The sequence below is a fragment of the Dipodomys spectabilis genome, unplaced genomic scaffold (assembly GCF_019054845.1).
Source record: "Dipodomys spectabilis isolate Male_0828 unplaced genomic scaffold, ASM1905484v1 ptg000191l, whole genome shotgun sequence".
Classification (NCBI taxonomy): Eukaryota; Metazoa; Chordata; class Mammalia; order Rodentia; family Heteromyidae; genus Dipodomys; species Dipodomys spectabilis.
In genome coordinates this window covers 232,326-239,761 of record NW_024870868.1, presented here as the reverse complement: position 1 = coordinate 239,761, position 7,436 = coordinate 232,326, and the positions used below count along the sequence as shown (strand labels likewise).

Here is a 7,436-nt window from a genome sequence, read left to right as displayed (position 1 = left end):
TTTATTTGTATAACAATTCATATGAGAGTTTAAATGTTTTTCACTAAGCTTGATCGTTTACTTGTATTCTGCTACTTGAGCCTTACCTCTAGCCAAGCTTTTTGCTACTTATTTTGGAAAGGGAAGTCTCATGGACTTTGCTGGGCTCGCTTTGAGCCTTTGTCTTCTGCATAAAGTAGCTCTGGGTTGCTAGGATTACAGGCATGAACTTCAAGAGTTTTTTTTTCTCCCTCTAAAGCCAGAAACTACTGAATATCATTTGATACAATAATATTTCTAGTGTTTCAGAAAATACAAATTTGTGAATTCTTACAAATGTATGGAATCAAGTTTTTCTAAGAATTTTAAATGTTTAAGTACAGGATCTCACTATCTTAGAAACATGTTTTAATGTTATTTGTTAAGCTCACAAATTTGTTTTTAGTTGTCAAGCTATGAGAGCCAGATTGCCAAGCTGCGATCTGAGGTTGAAAAAGGAGAAGCATTACAACAAAGTCTGGAATATGATCTGGCTGTTGCTAGAAAGGAAGCTGGCCTTGGAAGACAAGCTGCTGAAGAGCAATTAGCTGAAGCCCACAGGATCCAAGAAAAACTTCGTGGTAAGAATATTGTTATTTCGGGGCTGGGAAGGTGGCTCAGTGGTAGAGCGCTTGTCTTGCATGCATGAGGCCCTGAGTTTGATTCCTTAGCACCACATAACCAGAAAAAAAAAGCCAGAAGTGGCACTATGGCTCAAGTGGTAGAGTGCTAGCCTTGAGCTGAAGAGCTAAGGGACAGCGCTCAGGCCCAGAGTTCAGGCCCATGACCGGACCCCCCCCCCCCCAAAAAAAAAAGAATATTATTTGTTTTAATGTTTGGGGCTGTAACATTATTAACATTATTCTAGAGCATTGCTTGATGTGTATATTTGTGTAGGATCAAAGGAAGGGTTTGGTTCATTGACTGGCCTTTGACTGATAGACTTTGCTGAGTGTGTATAAAATCTGGCAATTCTGTGAATACTTACTTACTTTAGATTCTTTAAAAAAATTTTTTATGATGTTGAGGATCCAATCCAGGGCCTTTTGTGTGCTACTTAAGTATTCATCCTCCTTCAAAATGTATTTCAAGGACTGGGAAGGTGGCTTGGTGGTGGAGCACTTGCCTTGCATGCATAAGGCCCTGGGTTTGATTCCTCAGCACCACATAAGCAAAAAAGAAAAAAGCCACAAGTGGTACTGTGGCTCAAGTGGTAGAGCACTAGCCTTGAGCTGAAGATCTGAGGGACAGCGTCCAGGCCCAGAGTTCAGGCCCCACGACCTGACCAAAAAAACACAAACAAACAAAAAGATGTATTTCAAAATTACTTTTGCTTCCTACTACTACCATTGTTAAAGAAGGTCTTCCAAGAGTGCAAAGATACCCTGGATTCTAAGGCATATTGGAAAAGACTGGAGCAGATAAATTACATCAGTCAAAGCATTGCAAAAGTACTTAGAAGGTACAAGAGACATACAAATCTTCTCAGACACAGTCAAAAGATTAAACCCACAGATGTAGGGATAGATGAGGAAGAAGAAACAAAAACTAAAGGCTTTGAAAACCTATTCAACAAAATAAGAGCAGAAAATGTTTGAGAAATAGAGTATCATCCTTGTGCTGGAGGCCTACCATACTCCAAACAGGCAAGATTAGAAAAGAAATGCTCCTAGATACAGTATAGTAAGCTACCTAAATATACAGAATATCGAAAGTGTCAAAAGAGAGGAAACAAGTAACTTACTATCACAAGCTCATTGTAAAAACAGCAGATTTCTCAACACAGATAACTAAATGCTAGGAGGACTTGGAAAGACATTATTCCAGACCCAAAAGACAACTGTCAACCCAGATTATTTTACATAGTTATTTTACATAGTTATTTTATATAGTTATTTTACATAGTTTTATATAGTTATTTTACATAGTTATTATTTTACATTATTTTACATAGCTATCCATAAAAATTGGTTGAGAAATAACAACATTCCACAATAAACAAAAACTACTGGAATTTATGGCTTCTAAACTAGCACCACAAAAGGTAGTTAGGGAAAAATTACACGCAGAAGAAGCAAACATCACAAAAAAACAAAATGCCAGGAAACATGGCATACTTCTCTCAATATTGACATTGAATGTTAAAGATCTTAGTTCTTTAGTCAAAAGACATACACTAGTCAGGTTCTGGTGGCTCACATCTGTAATCCTAGTTACTTAGGAGGCTGAGATCTGAGGATCGTGGTTCAAAGCAAGCCTGGGCAAGAAAGTCTGTGAGACTCTTACCACCAATTAACCACTAGAAACCTGGAAGTGGAGTGGTAGCTCAAAGTAGTAGAGCACTAGCCTTGAGCAAAAAGAGCTCAGAGAAAATGCCCAGGATGCGAGTTCAACCCCCATGTCTGAAAAATCGAACAAACAAAACCCTCAAAAAACATAATGGATACTTAGATCAAAAAACAATATCTAAAACAAGATCTAACTCTTTGTTGCTTATAAGAAACACATGGCTTGGGGTAAAAGAATGGGAAAAAATACCTTCCAAGCAAATGGACTTCAGAAGTGTTTAGCATTAGCCATATTTATATCTGATACTCTAGATTGCAAGCTAAAAATTAGTCTGAAGAAACAAAGTCGCTTCATATTTGTCAGGAGCCCTAAAGGGAGTCTCTCTGCATGTTAAGCTTGACTATCTCGCTGGAACATCTCCAGGCTGTTTACAGAATCCAGTCCTTTCATCCTGCCCTAAACAAACACCAGGTAGCTGCTAAGGACCACCTTTTCACACTGCCCTAAGCAAACATCCTACAGCTGCTACGGCCAAAGAAAAGGCTTCCTTATTCTAAGCATATAAATACCCCTGTGTGAAAAATAAAAATTGGCAGCTTGATCAGAATCCTTGTCTTGCTGTCATTCTTCGTGTCTCTTGTCCCTTCATTCCTTCTAGCTTAGGTTCACTGCCCTCCTTGAAGTCCTGCGGGTCGGACAATATTAATGAAGGTAATCATCCATGAAAAAAAATTATGATTGTTAATATATATGCACCAAATAGCTCCCACTCAGATTTATTAAATACTTCTGAACTTACAAACTTTTATAGATAATAACAATAATAATGAGCGACTTCAGTATTTCACATAGGTTATCCACATAAAAACATCAGTAAAGAAATCCTAGAATGGCAGGATTAAATGGCAGTGTAGACCAAATGAAATGATCAGACATCTACAGATGTTACAACACAATACACATTCTTCTTGGCAGCTCATAAGACTTTCTAGAATATATAGCAAGTCTGAGAAAATATAAGAAAATTGAAATATTCTATCAGACCAAAATGGAATTAAACGATATCTCAACAGAAAAAAGATACTATAGACAGTATTCAAACATAGACACCAAACATAATACCAAACCTCAAATTATCTTGAAGAAACAGGGTAAGCCGGGCGCTGGTGGCTCACACCTGTAATCCTAGCTACTCAGAAGGCTGAGATCTGAGGATCACGGTTCAAAGCCAGCCTGGGCAGGAAAGTCCGTGAGACTCTTATCGCCAATAAAACCACTTGAAAACTGGAAGTGGTGCTGTGGCTCAAGCCATAGAGTGCTTGTCTTGAGCTGAAGAGCGAAGGGACAGCTCCAAGGCCTCCCATGACTGACCAAAAAAAAAAAAAAAAAAAAAGAACCATGGTAACAAAAACATGGTATTGGAACTGTATGTATGTATACTTTACAGGAAATCATGTCATTTACAGGAAAGTGAATGCAATTGGAGGACATTTGTTCAGAAAACAAAATGTCACATTTTTAGTTATATGAAAACTATATATATTGGCAAGAACAAAATATCCTAAATTTCTAAAATTCTATATTTTCATACTGTTAGACCAAAAAGGCTACAGGTTCTTATCTTTTAAAAATATGCACCCATAAGTGCTTTGCTTTTTGTTTGCTTTGTTTTTTTGTTGTGCTGGGAATAAAACTCAGTTGAGCATGCTTGGCAAGCACTATCTATCTATCAATCTATCTATTTATCTATCTATCTATCTATCTATCTATCTATCTATCTATCTATCTATCTATCTATCTGCCTGTCTGTCTAGCTGTCTGTCTGTTGTGGGGCTTGAACTCTGGGTCTGGGTGCTGTCCCTGAACTCTTCAGCTCAAGGCTAGCACTGTATCATTTGAGCCATTGTATCACTTCTGGTTTTCTCGTGGTTTTATTGGAGATAAGAGTTTCATGGCCTTTCTTGTCTGGGCTTGCTTTGATTGGTGATCCTTGGATCTCAGCCTCCTGAGTAGCTGAGTAGCTACCAGCGCCTGGCTAGGCAAGCACTATTTATAGCACTAAATACAATACAAGCCCTCTTTTCTTTTTAATTCTGATCAGAGATCTCAAACTGCTTTTCATAAATAAATAAATAAATCACAAACTGCTTTTCATAAATAAATAGCATAAACATTAATATACTGCTGAACCAAATTACAAAAGAGACTCAGAGACAAAGATATAGTAGAGGGTGCATAATTTTTTTTTTAAGGATTTGACAATGAAGTGTCTTTTTATTCTCTTCCTCTGAAAACTTGCATGGAGAAATTAAACCAAGGAAAAGTAATAAAACTTATAGGCCTCAGGGGTCTCAAAGGAAAAACAGAATAAAATCAGGTATCCACTAATATGCTCAGATATTGCACACTTAGTGGTCCTGAATCAAAATTTAAGAATGGTCTCTAAAGGGATGGGGAAAACATCCAGTACCCTTTACAAATTTAAATAGAGGGCAGCAGACATGCTTTACACTCCAAAACTATGGTAGCAGTCATTCTAAATGTGATCAAGGTAAATGTAGAATGGACATGTTCTAAACACAGCTACGATTCAGCAAATCTTAAAACACACTAAAACCATGATTACATTGAAGGAAAATGCACAAATAGGGATTTTGAGGGTTTTTTTTTTCATTTGAAAGTAATCTTAATGCTATTAAATTCAGAAATATACTAATTTAAATACCCAAACCTATGTATCTAAAACACACAATGCATACATACAAGTATCTATTCTCTCCACATGTTAGCGCCCATTCATATCATGGTTTAGAAATGAGGAGAATAGATTCCCCTTAAACTGCAAGTCAATAGGTGTTTCTTTACAGTTAACTTTAGCAAAATTCATACAAAATAGTTATTAACAATGATCTTTACTTGTTAACTCACCAGGAAACACCTTCAAAACTGCATTTTGTTAAAGTTTCTGTACTAAAATGTAGAAAAACTGAACTACACAAATATTGAAAAGTTAAAAATTCCTAAATTTTTTATTCCTGGTACCACTACCACAATTCACAGGGCAATATAGCTGATGTAATGAAAAGAAAAAGAAAAAGACAAAGCTGCAACAGATAAAAGACCTCAGCAATGTACATCTAATTGACACTACGTTGCATTAATCAATAGCTGCACTTTTTGCAAACTGTGGCTGTGACAGTCCTGAACAAGAAGGGTTTCCTGTTTAAGCTGCAGTAACTTTTCTGACTATGGATCATCGTTCCTTCTGTGGCAGATTTTTACAGTTCCTCTAAGGCATTTGGGACGACTGTCTCAAAGTAAACTGCAGCTTTCCTGACAACTCCTCGCTCTCTCTCCTGCTAAGAACTGTAGCCCTTTTTCTGTTGTTTTTAAAACCTTCTACTACCATATCCACCACTTCCACCACCAGATCCATAACCACCACCATATGGACTGCCAGAGCTTCTTCCACCAAAACTGCCCCCTTTCATGGGTCCATAATTTGATTGCTGTTGTCCACTGTAATTTCCAAAATCATTATAGTTACTGCCACCAAAATTTCCTCCTTCATTGTAACCATCATATCCTCCTCCACCACCCCCCTATCCTCCACCTTGGTTTCCATAACCTATTCAACCACCACCACAGCCTCCTCTACTACTATAACCAGGGCGGCCACCATAGTTGCCACCATCACCTCCAAATCCATTCTATCCACCATCACCTCCTCCATAGCTACTTCTGCTGCCACCACCTCCACCACCATAGCCTCCTCTTCCACCAAAGTTTCCACCACGTCCAAAATTACCTCCACCACCTCCAAAGTTTCCTGCACGACCCATAATGTTGCCAGATCCACCTCCACGACCTCTCTGTGATCCAGCAGACTGCATCTCTTGTTTAGAAAGGGCCTTTTTCACTTCACAATTATGCCCATTAATAGTGTGGTATTTCTGAACAACAATTTTATCAACTGTATCATGATCATCAAAAGTTACAAAAGCAAATCCTCTCTTTTTCCCACTCTGCCGGTCTTCCATAACTTCTATGGTTTCAATCTTGCCATATTTTTCAAAATAGTCTCTCAAATTATATTCTTCTGTATCTTCTTTAATACCACCAACAAAAATTTTCTTCACTGTTAGATGGGCTCCTGGCTTCACAGAATCCTCTCTAGAAAGCTCTCTCTTTGGTTCCACAACACGTCCATCAACCTTGTGGGGTCTAGTACACATGGCTGCATCCACCTCTTCAACACAAGAATAAGTCACAAAACCGAAGCCCCTGGAACATTTTGTCTGAGGATCTCTCATTACCACACAATCTGTGAGTGTGCCCCATTTCTCAAAATGTTCTCTTAAACTATCACCTGTAATTTTGAAGCTCAGACCACCAATAAACAGCTTCGGCAGCTGCTCTGGTTCCTTTGGATCATGGCCTTCCTCCCCCCCCCCCCCCCCCCCCCCCCCCCCCCCGGTGACGGCGGCGATGGCCAGAGTCAGGCTGGGGGCCACCGGGCGGCAGTTTTACCTCCATTTTGAGACCAGACTCGCCTCTTCCAACTAGAGTTCAATATGGGACCGACAGGAAGAGGCCGAGGGTGCATAATTTTGAAATATATATTGAAAGGGTATAAATTTGATTGAAAGAGATGGTTTGCAGCTATGAAAATTGAACAAGGAAGCATGTTGAAATTGTTTTGGGAAGGTAGGAAAGGGAGAAGGGGAAAGGAAATTGATAGACGGGGTGAGATTGATTGGGACATATTTTAAACATGTCTGGAAATATAGCAGGTGTGAGCTACTGGTGCCCTACTCCTTTTTATTTGTATATGAAATTACTCTCCCTTCAAGAATGCTGATACAGTTAATTCCCCTCATTAGAAAATAAAGTTCTAGCTTTCTTTGTTTGTATGAGCTTTCTTTATTTATTGTATGTGTGGTACCAGGGTTTGAGCCTAGGGCGTAAGGTTTGCAAAGTGGTGCTCTATGGCTTAAGCCACAACCCAGCACTGATGCATTTAACTTTAAAGACATTTTTGCATGTAGCTATTACAGCCTTGACACTGAAGACTTTACCTGCTCAAGGAGAGTTCTCCATTAGACCCCCCTTGTACCGGATCCACTTTA

At 38.8% G+C, this 7,436-nt stretch overlaps 1 pseudogene; it reads right to left on the bottom strand.

Annotated features, from left to right (window-relative positions):
• Window positions 1–5,481: 5,481 nt before the first annotated feature.
• Window positions 5,482–6,843, bottom strand: LOC122121606 (annotated as a pseudogene).
• Between the last annotated feature and the right edge of the window lie 593 nt (window positions 6,844–7,436).